This window comes from Zootoca vivipara, chromosome 1 (genome assembly GCF_963506605.1).
Source record: "Zootoca vivipara chromosome 1, rZooViv1.1, whole genome shotgun sequence".
NCBI classification, from domain to species: domain Eukaryota; kingdom Metazoa; phylum Chordata; class Lepidosauria; order Squamata; family Lacertidae; genus Zootoca; species Zootoca vivipara.
This window is the reverse complement of record NC_083276.1, coordinates 20,074,618-20,094,501: the sequence shown is the minus strand read 5'-3', so window position 1 is coordinate 20,094,501 and position 19,884 is coordinate 20,074,618. Positions and strand designations below refer to the sequence as shown.

At 41.3% G+C, this 19,884-nt stretch overlaps 1 pseudogene; it reads right to left on the bottom strand.

Annotated features, from left to right (window-relative positions):
- Positions 1 to 519: 519 nt before the first annotated feature.
- LOC118078581 (alpha-1-antitrypsin-like) lies at positions 520 to 17,132 on the bottom strand (annotated as a pseudogene).
- Positions 17,133 to 19,884: the final 2,752 nt, after the last annotated feature.

Genomic DNA, 19,884 nt, shown 5'->3' with positions numbered 1-19,884 from the left:
TTACTTTATGATTATTGAACTTTCGCCCTAGTGTTTGATTTATAGTGGTGACCAGATGAACCAAGTGATATGGTTTTTTTACCTTGTAATTGTAATTTATAATATTTATAGGGATAGGATTTATATGAATGGAATTGATTCAATTCATTTTGGGGTTTTTTTCTGCTGTATGATGTACATAGTTTTGTCTTGATATCTTGATATGGGCCTATGGCCGTAATAAAGTATTGATTTGATTCAACAGTGTAAATAAGTTTTGATGGATGTTATAATGGAATACTGAATGGTCTAGTTTATGTAAAATATGCAAGGATTTATGCTATTCAAAATGAACGATGGAAAGAGAAGAAGGGAAGACATTGATATTTTAAGGTTGTTTAAATGAATTTTCTAAATTGTAAAACAGAAAATTTCATAAAAGTTTCATAAAAAATGAAATAGAGACACATTTTAAAATTATTTTTATTGTACATGCAGTTTGCTGTTGGTGTCACAGTCATCCTTAAAAACAACTACTGGTTATGGCACTTTCTTCTGTAGAACAAAGGGGGGGGGGGAAACGTCCTCTTTCATCACTAAGATTCAGAAGCAACTGGAAGCTTCTAAATGCTCCCCCTGATGTTCATTTTTGAACAGGATTCATTACTTTCCCCATGAAAAGCAGGGGTCCATCATTTGGTGCCAATATGTTGAGAAAGAATGGCCTGGTAAATTTGAGTACAACAGGATCACTAACAGATAGGGATTTGAACTCAGCCGTTACAACAGTCACTGCAGCTGCCTCACTACCTTTTTCATGTATATCCAGGACAGCCTGATGGATAGCCTGCAAAGGAAGGAAGGAAGGAAGATATATTCATTTTTTTGAAACCATGACAGCCTCCAACATATCACAGATATAAAGGGAAACACATTTATAACTCCCCTATCCTCATTCCAAGAATCATTTCTTAGTGCTTCCCCCACCATCACAAACACTCACAAAGAAAAAACCACAACCACACAAGCTCACAAAAACACACAAACAAGGAAATAAACCACGAACAAAAATGCACACAAACACATATCCATTGGGTCTAAGGTTTAAATGGCTTCCAGTCAGCCGCCAGTGTGTTGTGTTATGTTACGTACTTTCGTATTGTAAGCCACCCCATGATCCTCAGATGAAGGGCAGTACTTTATTAAACTAATGAATGAATGAGCCACTGTAGTATGTTTATTGCAGTTTTTCTAAAATTGGATATTATGTTCATTTGTTTTGCTAAGCTTGCAACTGTGGCACACGACTAACTCCTTGCAGTCAATGTTGTTGTTGATGGATGATCTTTTTTTGTTTGCTGTTTCTAAATAATGGCATTTATGTAGGTCGGCATTTCAAAATATGAGATTCGAACTGCCCCAAGTCAAATATGCAGGCAGTATCCATTACAAGTAGATGCTCAGTGCAGACGTCTCATACATATTTATTTTTATTTATTTTATTTAAAAAATTATACACCACTTGATTGTAAACCTTAAAGCAGTTGACAAATAGTATATATGTATATGGGTTTGTTTTCATTCATGTTTTCCTGATGTATTTTTCCCATGTATTTTGAGTATTTTGTGTTATATACTTTTTATTGAGATCTTTGGATGAAAGGCAATGTACAAACTTAATTTAATAACAGCTACCGATCTTTACTTCCCCATGAGTGGTATGGGGGTGTTGTGTATGGCAACACAACAAAGGCAAAATGATCTCATATAGGTTTGTGGCATAGTGGCATAACAGACCTAGTTAGCTCCATGGAATAAAGGCAGGAGGTTCATTTAAAAAAGCTACCACTTCCTTTAGGCTGTCCCAGGACATCTTGCCCAGAGAATGCTCTCAAAGCGTTCCATGCCACTTCCTTTTCTGCTCACAGTTTTGCAGCAAGACAAGCCCCCTAATTAGAGGCACCCTCGTCACCTGGTTTGCTCTCACACGAATGCATGCATTTGCCCATACTGTATGTGTGTAATGGCAAAAGAGAGAGGGGCTAATTTGGGGGGTTGGTAGGGATGAGCCACGATTCCTGCATTGCAGGGGGTTGGGCTGGAGGACCCTTTGTGTCCCTTCCAACTCTACCATTCTATGAGTCTATGAATTATTCTAGGAGCTTTACTGGTGGGGCAACTGCATGCACACAACCCAAATTGCATTGCCTTTGAGAATTTTGCTTCGGTTAGGCAAATGTGGCACTAAGTTCCAACACATCTGAAAGACGACTCAGGATCCACTGTTGAGGAGAAAAGCAAAGCAAAGCAGCCAATCAAAATCTAGTCCAGACTGGAAGTTCTTTAAGACAGGCAGAACCAAGTCACTCCATTCTCCTGTGCATAAAGGTAAAGGGACCCCTGACCATTAGGTCCAGTTGCGGACGACTCTGGGGTTGGGGCACTCATCTTGCTTTATTGGCCGAGGGAGCGTGCGTACAGCTTCCAGGTCATGTGGCCAGCATGACAAAGCCGCTTCTGGTGAACCAGAGCAGTGCATGGAAACACCGTTTACCTTCCCGCTGGAGTGGAACCTATTTATCTACTTGCACTTTGATGTGCTTTCGAACTGCTAGGTTGGCAGGAGCAGGGACTGAGCAATGGGAGCTCACCCCGTCGCAGGGATTCGAACCACCGACCTTCTGATCGGCAAGCCCTAGGCTCTGTGTCCCTTTCTCCTGTGCATATTTACAGGCAATTCTTGTGGCCTTGGAAGGAATTCTTCCTCCTTGTTCTGAGAACCTTGGGCATGGGATTTGAGAAGCACACAGTGACCCGGTGGGTTTGGTGCACACCTCACATGCATGCCAATCCTCAAGTGCACATTGTTGTTGTTGTTTAGTCGTTTAGTCGTGTCCGACTCTTCGTGACCCCATGGACATCTGGATTCAGTTTCTGCATTTATTGGAAATCTGCATTCAGTTTCCTGTATCTTTCCCTATCTCCCTTGCATTTTGCTTGCCTCCTCTCCTCCGCTATTTGTAAGGCCTCGTTGGACAGCCATTTTGCTTTCTTGCATTTCCTTTTCCTTGGGATGGTTTTCGTTGCTGCCTCCTGTATAATGTTACGAGCCTCCATCCATAGTTCTTCAGGCACTCTGTCCACCAAATCTAAATCCTTAAACCTGTTCCTCACTTCCACTGTGTATTCATAAGGGATTTGATTCAGATTGTATCTTACTGGCCCAGTGGTTTTTCCTACTTTCTTCAGTTTAAGCTGGAATTTTGCTATAAGAAGCTGATGATCTGAGTTACAGTCAGCTCCAGGTCTTGTTTTTGCTGACTGTATAGAGCTTCTCCATCTTTGGCTGCAGAGAATATAATCAATCTGATTTCGATGCTGCCCATTTGGTGATATCCATGTGTAGAGTCGTCTCTTGTGTTGTTTGAAAAGAGTGTTTGTGATGACCAGCTTGTTCTCTTGACAGAACTCTATTAGCCTTTGCCCTGCTTCATTTTGAACTCCAAGGCCAAACTTGCCAGTTATTCCTTTTATCTCTTGATTCCCTACTTTAGCATTCCAATCCCCTGTAATGAGAAGAACATCCTTCTTTGGTGTCATTTCTAGAAGGTGTTGTAGGTCTTCATAGAATTGGTCAATTTCACTTTCTTCAGCACCAGTAGTTGGTGCATAAACTTGGATTACTGTGATGTTAAAAGGTCTGCCTTGGATTCGTATCGAGATCATTCTGTCATTTTTGAGATTGCATCCCATTACAGCTTTTGCCACTCTTTTGTTGACTATGAGGGCCACTCCATTTCTTCTACAGGATTCTTGCCCACAGTAGTAGATATGATAGTCACCCGAACTGAATTCGCCCATTCCCTTCCATTTTAGTTCACTGATGCCCAGGATGTCGATATTTATTCTTGTCATCTCATTTTTCACCACATCCAGCTTACCTCCATCCATGGTTCTTACATTCCAGGTTCCTATGCAATATTTTTCTTTACAGCATCGGACTTTCCTTTCGCTTCCAGGCATATCCGCAACTGAGCGTCCTTTCGGCTTTGGCCCAGCCGCTTCATCAGCTCTGAATCTACTTGTACTTGTCCTCCGCTCTTCCTCAGTAGCATGTTGGACGCCTTCCGACCTGAGGGGCTCATCTTCCAGCGTCATAACTTTTATATGCCTGTTGTCTTTGTCCATGGAGTTTTCTTGGCAGGGATACTGGAGTGGCTTGCCAGTTCCTTCTCCAGGTGGATCACGTTTAGTCAAAACTCTCCACTATGACCTGTCCATCTTGGGTGGCCCTGCATGGCATAGCTCATAGCTTCTCTGAGTTATTCAAGCCCCTTCGCCACGACAAGGCATTGATCCATGAAGGGGCAAGTGCACATACAATGACTCAATGAAAGATGGCATAAAAAAGGCTAGTCCACAACCTCCTAAGGAAGTCCATTCCAGTATAATTTTTAATTATAATTTTAATGTATTTTTAATCTTTTGTGGGAAGCCTCCTAGAGCGGGGTGCAAATAATAAATTATGATTATGATTTATTTCCAGATCAAGGGACGTGGTGGATGCTCCTTCCTTGGAGGCTTTTAAAGAGAGATTGGATGGCCATCAGCCATTGATGGTTTAGCTGAGATTCCTGCATTGCAGGGGGTTGGATTAGACGACCCTTGGGCCCCCTTCCAGCTCTACAATTCTATGACCCTCCTTGTTTTTATGATTGCATGTAGTTTTCAAACTTTTTTAATGTTGTGTTTCAGTGTTGTAACACACCCTGGAAGCTTACAGTGATGGGTGGGTAAAATAAATAAATGAATATATAAATAAATAAACAAATACATTTTATTAATGTCAATGTGTCAGCTCTGAGTGGTACTAACACTGCATACAACCCTATGCAATTGGTTCCTATGGCAAAGAGGCAGAGAGTCCCCTGAGACAGCAAGAGAATGTGGAAAGGTCCAGGGGCTGATTCTCAATGCTTAGAAGTAAATTTGTCAGTAACTTAACGCTTTTAAAAGCCTGATCTCATACCATAAAATAACCAAGGCATGATATCTACACACGTACTTTGTTAATCTTCAGGCCGCTACTTCCAGTGATTCCAGATAGATCAGCATTGCTGCTAAACACATCAGTAATGCCCAGCCCAGAAAGCACATTGTTGAGATCATAGGATGCAGACATCGAGAATTTTGGAAGGAACAGACTAATTTTGTCCCTAAACGAGAATCAGAACATTAAATCATCAGCAATGAAGAGTTTTATAACACTCAGCAATATACTGCATTTGCAGGGTCAGATCTTCATACACTTAAAGAGAGGCATTTTACAGTTTTAAAACAGATGCCATCATTCCATACTCTATGCCATCATTCCATACTCTAATAAATACTAACTACTGCAGAGGCATTTAGAAACAGCAGAGAAAAGCATTACCCCCTTTTTAAAGATGTTCTCCACTTGGACAAAGTTTCCTCCCCCATAGCATCCTCCACTTCCTTCAGTTTGCCTTCATCAGGCAGAATGAACCAGGCAGCAGCACCTCCTTTGTGAGGAAGTTCAACTACCCAGCAAGACAGAGCTTCATCATGGAAATAACGCTCAGTTTTTTTCATCATGTCAACTTTCACAGTTTTTCCTTCATCAATAAAAAATCTTCTTTATGGGTTAATTCAGGGACAATGGGATATTTCCAGTCATCTAAGAAGAAAAAGAAGTATCAACTGCCTGCTGGAAAATTATCCTTCAGCCATGGGTATGAAAGCAGAACAGTGGTACCTCTTCTTACAAATTTAATGCGTTCCGAATGCACATTCGTGAGTCAAAAAAAATTGTACTTCGAATCCCATAGGAATGCATTGGGAGAAGCAACCCTAAGTCAAAGCAACCCTATCTAAAAATTCGTAAGTAGAAAAAATCCTATCTAAACCGCATCCAAGATCCCACAGGCCAAAACGTGGACCTAGTAAAGTGGAACTGCATTCTGTGTGGTTTATTAGCATTCAGGGGCAGGGGTCTTGATGTTGCTGGACTTCACCACCATCAGTATCAGCCAGCATGGCCAATCGTCAGGGATGGTGGGAGATGCAGCCCAAGAACATCTGGAAGCCTTCAGGTTAGCTACTTCATCCTCAACCCCGTCTTTCGCTAATTCTGCATTAAATGCTACATCTTTTAGAACTTTCAACTATGCTGTTGGTTCCACTGCAGAAACACTTTTGTTTTGAAGGTATAAGTTATCCCTGCCAGATTTAGCCGATTGAACAATACAAAGCATTAAATATTTGTTACTTATCTTTCTTTAACATACCTTTGAAGTAGATATAGTTCACAAGAACCATAATGGCTGCTGGATCTAAGCTTTGAACTGCTTCAGTAATTTTTCCATGGGTTTTCTTTTTTACATAATCATTTATCTTCTTTTGAGCCACGGAGGATTGTTCAAAGTTAAAGCTCTCTGTTTTGTACAAACTTTTGACATCCTCTGAAAACTTACAATGAATTTGGTGTGGCTGTTTTATCCACATGGCATTTCCTATGTCTATCTGAGCTCCAGGACTCTTCAGCCTCTGAATGAGCTTGTGGTGTTTCACCTCTAGAGGGCCTAGAAGGGGTTAAGTTACCAGGGAGGGAAACGGCCAATGGGAGCTCTCCAGCCAGAAGCAGTGGGTATATAGGAAGAATGCAGGCAGGCAGGAGAGTTAGATGAGATGAGAGTTAGATGAGGAGAAGAGTGAGTTAGATGAGAGGAGTTGGTGTGAAGATAAGAGCTGGTTATTATTGTGGTGGCTGTTAAATAGTGAGATAGACAGGATACAGTGTTATGAGTTTAGAGATAATTATTATTAGTTATATTTAGAGGTAATAGGCCGGTAATTCATATTTAGAGGTATTAGGCCGGTATAGGAACCATCTGTGATTTTGAAACCGTTTAAGCTTTGTACAGTAACCAATACGCATAAGAACATTCAATAAACCATCTTGTTTTATTTTACTATATCCTGGTCTGAGGTGTGTGAGTGATTGAAAGTATTTGTTTGTCGTTGGCACATCACCAATAGACCGTCAAACGTCCGGGGGGGATGTGCAGGTCAGAGTGACCGCGACAGAGCTGTTCAAATTCTTTATGGATCTTGCTTGTGTCAATTGAAGTCAATCCAGGTCCTTTGTAAATTTGATTTTGGGTGTTGGATTTAGCACCCATGCCAATCATTGAAAACGCCATGGAGATACCAAGAGGAGAGAAGAATATATATTTGTGGCCACTCTGGAGTGAAGCTACTTGTCTGGAGAATTTAAATGCAAAGTCAGCAATGCTGGAAGCTAGCTTTTCTTGAAGTGGATCTTCATCTCCATGGCCATTGTGGACTTGAAGGACAATCAGTAACAAGGAGAAATGGATGGCGAGTTTCATTGCACTTGGAGATTTCCTAAACACACACACACAAACAAAACAACAGCATATATTAGCACTCTTCCATAGAAACCTACTCAAAAAAGTTAATTTTGTTCTAGAGTAAAATTTATTCGGAATGTGCCATTCTCATTTGTTGACTGTGTCCTAGTTTTACACAACACTAGCTCTTTTCCATAGGCTTCCTACTCTAGGAATTTATCTCCTGAGTTGTACGTTCTGCCAGGATTTGGATCCCAGCAGACATGGGGAGCTTACTGTGCCCTTATTGGTCAGAATTACTTTGATCAAATGATTCAATAAATGTGTATTACTTACTGTCCCTTCACACATCTGCATAACTTGCTTTGACTGCCTGGGGCTTCCTCTCGCTCATCATCCTTGCCAGTGATGCTGCCCAACATCCTCAGCAGGCTTGCCTTGCATTCTCCCTTCCACAGCACTATTGAAAGGTGTCTTAGTTTGGGGAGTGTCCTGAGCTGCTTCACCCACTCAGGCAGAGGGTATACAGCCTCACCAGGGCCTGGAACAGCAGCCTTTTGGCCTGATGTTAACCTGTATGTCTCCCCATTCACACTCACTGTCCCTTATGGATGGTGAATTATCAACCAACATTTCTCAGATCGTTTGTATACATACCTGGGTTTTCCCCAAAACGTCCTGCTTTTTACTTTGACACTTGTTCCTTGGGGCTGAGATGTTTGCTCTTCCCTCTTGCTTGTAGAGTAAGCTCTCTTCTCCCTAGGTTACCTTCCATTTATGGCCCTCGTTTGCTCCTACCTGCTGCTCCTGCAGCCAACTGGGAAAGGACACATAACTGGTTTCTATCCGATGCTGCACCAGCTGATCAGATCATGACTTCATGGTTTGAAAAACAAGAATATGTTCTTGTTTTTTACTTTGACACTTGTTGCTTTGGGCATGGTGCTCCTAGAACAGCAGCCTTTTAGACATGGGCGTAGGCAGGGGGGCAGGAGGGGGCATTCAGCAACTCAACTGAATCCACCTCCAGTGAGCTGTAGTTAAACAGTGGGATTTAGGAAAAGTTAGCCCCCAGAGTATGGGGAGTTTTGCCAGTGAAGTTCAAAGTGAATTGTCATTGAGTAGGGATTAAAGGGAGGATGTGCTTCGTTTCATCACTTTGCAGAATGGAAAAACTGTGAACTAAAGTGTGATTTCACTCCAGTGTAAAACCAGTTGTAAAGTAGTTTGATTTCTAAAGCTTCCATGGGGAAACTCATGGTGCCATAAGTTGGAAAAACATGGTGTGGAGGTGCTATGGTGATATTTGAGGGTTCTAAAGCTTTTCTTTCTCTAATATGAGACTCCTGAGGAATGGAAGAGGGGAGAATTTGAGTAAGAGGAATACAGACCACTCCTGCCATTAAAAATGGCCACTGTCTGTCTACAAGTGATGACAACCGCCGCCCTACAAGAAAATAAGACATAGTGAATTGATTTGAGCAGAACATTCTACTTTCAGGTTCTCTCAGTGACTGGCAGCAATAATGTTTTGTTTTTATCTTTCCTGTGCTGCTTACTGGAGGATAAAAGCACCACTCTGTGCCAGCATTTGTCAAGACGTGGCTTTAACCAAACTGAAATCAGTAAGCAGGAAGTACATTAAGATTCCCATCATTTCCTCCTGAAACCCAGGAGAGCCTTATTCACAGATGAACAAGCTCTTCTAAGAAATTCATGAATTCTGCCAAATGTTTTTAAACATCAAGCTGACATTTACCTTGGTAACATTGAGAATTGTGCAGAAGCCGAGGGTCACATGAAGAGCTACATCGAGAGGAAAACAGATGTTAACAGATGTATACTAGGGTCTCAATCTACATATATATATGATGGAAGTTCTTATATGAAATATATGTTTTAATTTACTACGTAGAACATGACACTTAAGGTTTAATGCAACACATTCCTGTAGCACCAAGAGTACACATAGTACCTGAGGAATGGAAAGGGGAGCTGTTTGAGTATGTTATAGAAAATTATTTGGGAGGGGGAGCAGGACACCATTATTAATGAACAGAGAGGGGTGACCGACCCTCACCCCTCCCGCTTGGAAGCAACCCTGCCTTAAGGAAGGCTTAAGGATCAGCATATGCACACATTTCCACATGACTAGCAACTTGGGAGCCATAATTTCCCATCAATGATGCCAGACTGCTAGCCATCTCATTCACAATGGAAGACTCCTCTGAACAAAGGACAGTGATCAACTCTTACGAAAATGTTAATTTCTCTTTGTGTTTAGGAATTCAGACCTGGGAGGGGTGAGAGGAGGATTAGGAGAGGTGTCAAAAGTGCTCAGATTTCTACCTTGAACCCTCCTTTTTTGTGAGGTATTGATTTCATAGCTGTGATGTAGGAATTATGTATTAGGGGTGTTTCTTGGTGATGGGAAAATGGATAAAGGTGGAGGTTCTCTTTTGTTCTGGGTTCGTTCCTTGTTCTCCTACGTGAGGGGAAGGACCCTGTTGCAACAGCAAAAATAAAGGCTTTGCTTCTCAGGCCTCTGTTATATTCTCCGACCGATGGAGAACCCAATAAGGCTCTTGTGTACCCCATAAGGGAATAAGAGCAGATTTTTGCTTATTACAAGTACAATAAAAAAGGAGAAAAACAGACATTTTAAATTTCCAATGCCCCTTCTTGCTTCGTCCACAGCTCTGCTGATTTTTTTACTTAATAGAGAAACAGCATTATAGCACTAGAACAAACTACAACAGCAGCATGACTTACTGCCTTAGTTGCACACAGTGCCACCTATAGTTGAAGTAGCAGTATAACAGTTAATACTACATTACATCTCCTCCCTCCAGTTACTTGCAGGCTGCACTATATAAATTGTACATTAGAAATAAAACATACGGCTGGTTATTGATAGACCTCAGAAGGAATTAATGCGTAAAACATTTGGCTGTTGAACAGTTTTTTAATCTATCCCTTTGCATTTCAACAGGTAGATGTCCTGATGCTAAGCCTAACACAGGGTTTCCCAAACTTGTGTCTCCAGCTTCAACTTCCATAATCTCTGACCACTGGTCCTGCTAGCTAGGAATGATGGGAGTTGTAGTCCAACAACAGCTGGAGAACTAAGTCTGGGAAACCCTGGTCTAAGGGTTCACAGGGGATCCCTTCTTCTATTTGTGTAGTCTTTGGCATTAACTGTAGATATCCATGATTTCTAATCAATTCTCATTTGGTCTTGATGGCATAGGAACAGAGTGACAAGTGCTTCTTCACATTGGTTAGAGTCTTCCATCTTTTTTCATTGTCCAATTTAGCCAGAACAGGGTCTCCTGGATTGCAGTCAGATAGTACACTAGCAGAATAGTGATTATTGAATATGTAGGATTCTTTAGTCTTTGTGTCCCACTCTGCAATTTTCCTTAAATTAGGCCATGTTGATGTGAATTTAATTTCAAGGCAGAAACGGTTGTCCTAAGTTGTGTGCTCATCAAGAGTTGTGCAGGACTATAGCCTGTAGTCCCTAGTTTAGGATAATGTGGATATTTTGGGCTGGATGCAATGTGGAAGTAATGTGTTCAATGTCATACTCTGGAACTGCTCAAAATCTGCAGCTATAAACTGAGAAGCATTTTCTGTCACAAGCTGTTTAGGAATCCCAAAGCATGCATGGAATTTGCCTTTTCCACAGCAGCCACACAATAGGTTGACATCTTCATGAAGCAATCCACTATGACCTCAAAGTTTTGTTCCTGGTATTTGAGCCCTCATGGTGAACCTTTTAAAGTCCAGGCCCTTGATGGATCAACTGTTTCAATGCCCAATTGACAAAAGCAGACATGTTGGTTCTAAGAAAAGTTTCTGAGTGTCTCCCTTCCAGTAAGGGAGATGGTGAAGGGTTAAATCAGGCACAGTGAAGTCTCTACAGTATGCAGAAATTTCAAGAGTATAAAGGCGAACAGCTGGAATAAAGTTTTGTTACAGTTTCCAGCTGCTCGCCAGGATGTTTTATTTCAGTACCACGGCCAGTACTTTGAATGTCATTACAGTCAAACCTTGGTTGTCAAATGTACAGTGGTACCTCGGTTTATGAACACAATTGGTTTCGGAAGTCTGTTCATAAACTGAAGTATTCATAAACTGCAGCAAACTTTCCCATAGAAAGTAATGGAAAGTGGATTAATCGGTTCCAGACGGGACCGCGGAGTACTCAACCTGAAGCGTACTTAATCCAAAGCATGCGTGTAATTGGTTCTGGAAGTCTGTTCATAAACTGAAGCGTTCATGAACTGAAGCGAACTTTCCCATTGAAAGTAATGGAAAGTGAATTAATCCGTTCCAGATGGTTCCGTGGCGTTTGTAAACCGAAAATTCGTAAACCGCGGTGTTCATAAACCGAGGTTCCACTGTAATCCGTTCTGGAAGCCCGTTCAGCTTCCGAAATGTTCGACAACCGAAGCGCGGCTTCTGATTGCTTGCAAGAGTGTCCTTCATTGAAGAGGAAACCACGTCAGACATTCGGCTTCTGAAAAACGGTCAAAAACTAGAGCATTTACTTCTGGATTTTCGGTGTTTGGGAGCCGAAACGTTCCAAAACAAAGCCATTTGGGAACCGAGGTTTGACTGTACATGTTTGCTGTGGCAACTGGGGCTCCCCTCTTTATCTTAAAGCCTTCATTTTTAACATGTTGACATTTGCATAGGACAGCAGCCCCCAAACTAAGGCCCGGGGGCCGGATGCGGCCCAATCGCCTTCTAAATCTGCCCCACGGACAGTCCGGGAATCAGCATGTTTTTTACATGAGTAGAATGTGTCCTTTTATTTAAAATGCATCTCTGGGTTATTTGTGGGGTTATTTGTCCTGCCCGCTACAAGGTCTGAGGGACAGTGGACCGGCCCCCTGCTGAAAATGTTTGCTGACCCCTGGCGTAGGATTTAGTTCTTTTTCAGGGCAGGAAACATGCTACACATTTGAAATAAGGCACATGAATTTCACATACTTACAATAACCAGTATTTTACAATCAACTTTATTTTACATTTAATTTGCAGTCAGTGGCATAGTCATCCTTAAAATCAACTGCCTGTTTTGATATTGGGCTGATTCCAACGCATCTGTAGAACGCATCTCTTTCCTGACTAAGAAAGCTGACAATTGGAATCCTTGGAATGGTCCCCTTATGTTCATGGATGAGCTGGGTTTACTATTCTCCCCATGAAAAGTATGGGCCCATCTGATGCCCTTAAGACAAAAGGGTATGGCCTGTTAAAGACCAGAGGAATGGGAGAGGGGCCAGGAGCAGCTGCAACCCCAGAGCTCATAACGACAGCAGCTGCTGCCTCGGTGCCACTTTCTTTTATACCGAGAAGAGCCTTGTGAGAAGCCTGCACAGGAGGGAAAATCGGTATTTTACTGGAAACCATCACAGCCTCCAACAAATCACAGATAAAAAGGGAGACACACGCCCTCTCCCCATTCAAAGGATGGTCTCCCAGTACTTCCCCAATCACTGTTCTTCCCCATGGGTACGGGATGTGTGTGTGTGTTGGATATAGGAATAAAATGCAGAGCTAAAATGACCTTATGTAAGTTTGCGGAGGAGAGACATGAATCCCCTTCGGGGCTCTCTCAGTGGGTGAGGGCACACGACCAGTAAAAGAATAAAGAAATGTATAATATTTCAATATAATAAACACTATTTTACAAAATAATAGTAATAATAGACTTCCATCACTCTCACAACACTTCCTTTCACATTTCATATTTTATCTGTATTTCAGTATTATTTTCATCTTAATATATAATAATAATAATAATAATAATAATAATTGATAATATTTGATAATAATTTATTATTCATATCCCGCCCATCTGGCTGGGTTCCCCCAGCCACTCTGGGCGGCTTCCAACAAAATACTAAAATACAGAAATCATAAAAACTCCTCTTTCATCACCTTGCCCATGAATGGTGGATTTGAGACTGTATATGCATATATGTATATATATGTATGTTTCCCCTTTTCCATTCGCAAGGTCGTTCTAGACACAGCCAAATTTTTACATTAGAACCTTGTCTTTCTAAATAATCATTCAACCACGTCCATTCCTTCTTGGCTGTATTCATTGGCTTTAGTCTTTTCATATCCGTCAATTTGGCCAGTTCCAAATATTCACAAAATCTACATAACTATTCTTCTTTGGTCGGTACCTGGTTACCCTTCCAGTACTTAGCCACCAGGATTCTCGCCGCTGATGTCACGTCCAGAAAGAATTTAGTGTTTTCTCTAGGAATATCACTATTCAATATTCCCAAAAGATATGTTTCTGGTCTTTTGCTATGTGAAATTCTTAGTAACTTTTTTATTTCTTCATGGATCATGTCCCAGAATATTTTGATCTCTGGACATGTCCACCACATATGGTAGAAGGTTCCAATCTGCTTTGTGCATCTCCAACACTTATTACTAAGCGATTTGTTCCTTTTAGCCAATCTCTCCGGTGTTAAAAATCACCTATGGTGCATTTTCAGGTAGTTTTCTCTTATTAAATAGCATGCTGTAAAATTTATATTTTTGTCCAGTTTTTCCCATCTTTATATTCAATTACATAACATAAGTTTCCCTCCTATCTTATTATGGCCTTTCCCTTTCCCTCTTATTTTATTTTATTTGAGCATTCTGTAACAGCTTGTACATTTTGGAGAGAGACTTTTGGTTGTTCTGTAAAACCTCCTTCTCTAAGGTGGATGAATACCAGAGGCTGGGAATCGCAGATGGACAGAGTAATGCTGCTCTTATGCCCTTTCGTTTGTTAATCTAAAAGTAATCTACTATCTGATTAGATTTATTTTGCAGTCAAGAGATTAAGCTGGAGAGTTAATTAAGTGATTGTTCGGTAATTCACAGTGTTCGGTAAAAGGAAGTACAGATTTGAAATAGAGACATGTTTGATAAGAGAACAGGAACGTATGTTTAAAGAAGATTGGGAAATGTTTGTTGAATATATAGGGGCAATTGTGTACAGTATAGTTAAAGCCAAGCCAATGAATGAGAGCAGATTAAATAATTTTGAAAACACCAGATGGGCACAGATTAATTACTTTCAAGAACCACTCAGTAAAGCAAAATCAGTACGTGGAGATTGTTTAATCTCAGTGTCAGGCAATAGAACTTACCCAGGACCATATATGAATATAAATGACATACACTGGCAACATTGCATGAGCAACAAGAACACAATCCAAACTATTGGCAGCATGTCTCAGAAGTCCATTGAGAAGAAAAACTGTGGTTTAGTTAAGAAGGAAAGAAATAAAACCAGAACCAAAGTTTTCAAAAGAAAGCATGAATCCAACAGTCTAGCCATAAATTCCGAGATGGCAAAAGCAGTCAAAATCACCAGTAGTATGATCTTGCACAGTAAAATGACATCAGAAACGCCAGTTGTTTGCGTGATAAAAATTTAAAAACCTAGAGGCAAACGGAAAAGTTTACCACTCATCTGTACAGCTGAGGGTGATGTCGGTCAAAAGAGAATTATGATCAACAGAGAGAGAAAGTTGCATCGTGCATCCAAGTACAGAGACAGGAGACGAGATGATATCAATAGAAAAACATCTTTAAAGAAGTTCAAGCCAGCGTGTTTACATCGACTGAAGCCCGCGAAAGTCTACAGCGAAATCGAGGACACCTGACAGTGAGAAGTATCTAGGCCAGTCGTTGCACCAAGAGAGGGCAATCCACAAGTCCAAAGGAAACAAGAGACTTTGAATTTACACTGACAACATCCAAAGACTTTTGAACATTGTGGACAGTTAGTATTTTGAACACAAAGATCCAGAACTGAGCAGCAAAACTATTTACAACCAAAAGGACATTGCATGTCAGTTGTATTATGTACTTGTGCATGTTTATAAATTTTTAAAAGTGTATGTACTTTTACTGATGCTGAAACTGTTATGTTATATGTGTAAAAGAAATTAAAAGGTAAGGGTAACATGATTTAAATGTTTATGTTAGGAAATTAGTTAGTTGAGTGACCTTTTAATATGCCATTTGTAACAGGGGGTTACTTAAAATTAGCAACGCCCTGTTACAAATTTAATATGGGGGGAGGTATGTGGTGATTCGCCACCTAGACAAGACCCAGCATGTGAGGGGTTAAGCTTGGAGCAGATAGAACCCTCGGGGGCGGGCTCAGCCCAGGGATAAAAACCCCTCCCGAGTGGCAGTTAGTCAGTTGAGGTGGAGGTTGAGTTGAGGTTGAGGGAGTGGGAGTTGGTGTTGAGCTAGGAGTGGTTGGTTATATGCAGAGAGAGAGCTGGTTTAATATAGTGAGGAAGGAGAATAGGTGGTGATTTAGTCAGACGGGATACAAAGTTGTGAGATTATTAATAAATATTTACTTTAGCGGTAATAGGCCGGTAATTTATAATTAGAGGTAATAGGCCGGTATAGGTACCATCTGAAATTTAGAACAACCTAAGATTTGTACAGCAACCATTAAGCATATGAACACACAATAAAGCAACTTCGTTTTATTTTACCGTATCCTGACCTGTGGTGTTTTGGTGGAGGTGTTTATTTGGTCGTAGGCACATCACCAATCGACCGTAAAACGTCCAGTGGTGATGTGCAGGTCAGAGTGACCGCGACACCCCTTTTTAAAGATTTTCTCCATTTGGACAAAGTTTCCTCCCCCATAGCATACTCCACTTCCTTCAGTTTGCCTTTATCAGGCAGAATGAACCAGGCAGCAGCACCTCCTTTGTGAGGAAGTACAACTACACAGCAGGACAGAGCTTTATCGTGGAAATATCTGTACTCCTCAGTTTTTCTCATCATGTCAACTTTCACAGTTTTTCCTTCATCAATAAAAAAATCTTCTTTATGGGTTAATTTAGGGTTAAAGGGATATTCCCAGTCATCTAAGAAGAAAAAGGAGTGTCAACTGTCTGCTGTAAAATTCACCTTCAGCCATGTGTATGAAAGCAGTATGTTGAATCAGGAGAGTGCAGACAAAGGAGAAAGATTGCCAAGGGTAAGTCAACATGCTGTTGATGTTTCAGAAGATAGCAAGGGAGAGAAGAAATGGGTATAGTGGGGTCCCACAGGCCAAAACGTGGACTGAGTCAAGTGGAACTGCTTCCTGTGTGGTTTATAAGCATCCAGGGGCAGGGATCTTGATGTTGCTGGACTTCACCACCATCAGTTCACAAGAACCATGATGTCTGCTGGATCTAAGCCTTGAGCTGCTTTAGTAATTTTCCCATCGGTTTTCTTTTTCACATAATTTATCTGCTTTTCGGCCACAGAGGATTGTTCAAAGTTAAAGCTCTCTGCTTTGTACAAACTTTTGACACCCTTTGAAAACTTAGGAAGAATTTTGTGTGACTTTTTTATCCACAAGGCATTTCCTATGTCCATCTTAGCTCCAGGACTCTTCAGCCTCTTAATGAGCTGTTCAAATTCTTTATGGATCTTGCTTGGGTCAATTGAAGTCAATCCAAGTCCTTTGTAAACTTGATTTTGGGTGTTGGATTTAGCACCCATGCCAATCATTGAAAACGCCATGGAGATACTCAGAGGAGAGAAGAAGATATTTTTGCCACTCTTGAGTGAAGCTACTTGTCTGGAGAATTTAAATGCAAAGTCAGCAATGCTGGAAGCTAGCTTTTCTTGAAGTGGATCTTTATCTCCATGGCCATTGTGGACTTGAAGGACAATCAGTAACAAGGAGAACAGGATGGCGAGTTTCATTGCACTTTGAGATTTCCTACACACACACACACACACACACACAACAACAACAACAACAACAACAACATATATTAGCACTCTTCTATGGAAACCTACTCAAAAGAGTTATTTTTGTTCTAGAGTAAAATTTATTGGGAATGTGTCATTCTCATTTGTTGACTGTGTCCTAGTTTTACACAACACTAATCCCTGTGACGGGGTGAGCTCCCGTTGTTCAGTCCCAGCTCTTGCCAACCTAGCAGTTCGAAAGCACGTCAAAATGCAAGTAGATGAATAGGAACTGCTACAGCGGGAAGGTAAACGGCGTTTCCATGTGCTGCTCTGGTTTGCCAGAAGCGGCTTTGTCATGCTGGCCCAATGACCTGGAAGATGTACGCCGGCTCCCTCAGCTAGTAATGTGAGATGAGCACGCAACCCCAGAGTCGGTCACGACTGGACCTAATGGTCAGGGGTCCCTTTACCTTTACCTTTTAGCTCTTTTCCATAGGCTTCCTACTCTAGGAATTTATCTCCTGAGTTGTACGTTCTGCCAGGATTTGGATCCCAGCAGACATGGGGAGCTTACTGTGCCCTTATTGGTCAGAATTACTTTGATCAAATGATTCAATAAATGGGTATTACTTAATGTCCCTTCACACATCTGCATAACTTGCTTTGACTGCCTGGGGCTTCCTCTCGTTCATCATCCTTGCCAGTGATGCTGCCCAACAGCCTCAGCAGGATTGCCTTGCATTCTCCCTTCCACAGCACTTTTGAAAGGTGTCTTAGTTTGGGGCGTTTCCTGAGCTGCTTCACCCACTCAGGCAGAGGTTATACAGCCTCACCAGGGCCTGGTGCTCCTAGAACAGCAGCCTGTATGTCTCCCCATTCACACTCACTGTCCCTTATGGATGGTGAATTATCAACCAACATTTCTCAGATTGTTTGTATACAATTCAATTTCAATCCTTTATTGCGTTAGCATACAGCCATAGCAAAATAAAAACAATACAAAATGCCAGAGACAAGCCACAAAGCATAATTCAAGGGGATGTGCCAGCACCAAAAATCTAATATGCAGATATATGTAAAACATAAAATAGCCCAAAATAGGCTCAGCACATTCAGTTAAAAAAAATGAAATAGAGAGAATTAAAACAGGTCCAGGTCTAGTACACACTACCCTGTCAGGGTAGCCCTGAGTTTCATAGCCTGCACTATGAAGATTGCAACCCCACGTGAAATTAGGGGATGTGTGTCCACAAGAAGCAATTCCAAACAGTCTTCCTTAGATGTAATGGTGGACGGGATCAAGAGGAGGAGCTTAGATCCTATTGGCTCATAAATGGGGCAGTAGAAAAAGAAATGTAGAAAATCCTCTATTTTATTCATTGTGCATGGGCATAGGCGTTTGTATACATACCTGGGGTTTCCCCGAAACGTCCTGCTTTTTACTTTGACACTTGTTCCTTTGGGCATGGTGCTCCTAGAACAGCAGACTTTTAGAGTCAGCCCCTTCTGTAAGGGGTCAGGTGGTCTGATGTTAACCTGTGGTCATTCAGCAACTCAACTGAATCCACTTCCAGTGAACTGTAGTTAAACAGTGGGAACTAGGAAAAGTTAGCCCCCATAGTATGGGGAGTTTTGCCAGTGAAGTTCAAAATGAATTGTCATTAAGTAGGGATTAAAGGGAGGATGTGCTTTGTTTCATCACTTTGCAGATTGCAAAAACCGTGAACTAAAGTGTGATATCGCTCCATTGTGTAAACCAATTGTAAAGTAGTTTGATTTCTAAAGCTTCCATGGGAAAACTCATGGGGCCATAAGTGGAAAAACATGGTGTGGAGGTGCTATGATGATATTTGAGGGTTCTACAGCTTTTCTTTCTCTCATATGAGACTCCTGAGGAATGGAAGAGGGGAAAATTTGAGTAAGGGGAATACAAACTGCCATTTTTAATGGCAGGAGCTCTTGGTACAGCAAACTAAATACTAGGCATCACTGAAACCTGGTGGGATGAGTCCCATGACTGGAATGTAGTAATAGACGGATACAATCTATTTCAGACAGGAAAGGAGGATGACAAGTGTTATATGTCATTGATGTGAATACCTGTGAAGAGATCCAGGATTTAAAACTTCAAAGCCAAATTGAGAGTATCTGGGTCAAAATTAAGGGAGAGAAAAATAACAGTGATCTCATTGTGGGAGTTTACTATAGATCCCCAAGCCAAACTGAGGACACAAATGGTGCCTTCCTGGTACAGATGACCAAGCATTCTAAAGGAAGTGAGATAGTAGTACAGTGGAACCTCGGTTTATGAACACCTCGGTTTATGAATTTTCGGTTTACAAACGCCACAGACCCATCTGGAACGGATTAATTCACTTTCCATTACTTTCAATGGGAAAATTCGCTTCAGTTTATGAACGCTTCAGTGTAAGTACTCCGCGGACCGTCTGGAACAGATTAATCCATTTTCCATTACTTTCAATAGGAAAGTTCGCTTCAGTTTATGAACACTTCAGTTTATGAACAGACCTCCGGAACCAATTGTGTTCATAAACCGAGGTACCACTGTAATGGGGGATTTCAACGATCCTGATATTTGTTGGATGTCAAACTTAGCCAAGAGCATAAGGTCGAACAGATTCCTCACTGGCCTTGCAGACAGTTTCATTGTCCAGAAAGTGGGAGAAGCAACAAAAGGATCAGCCATTTTAGATCCGGTCCTAACCAATAGTGATGACCTGGTTCGTCGTTTAGTCGTTTA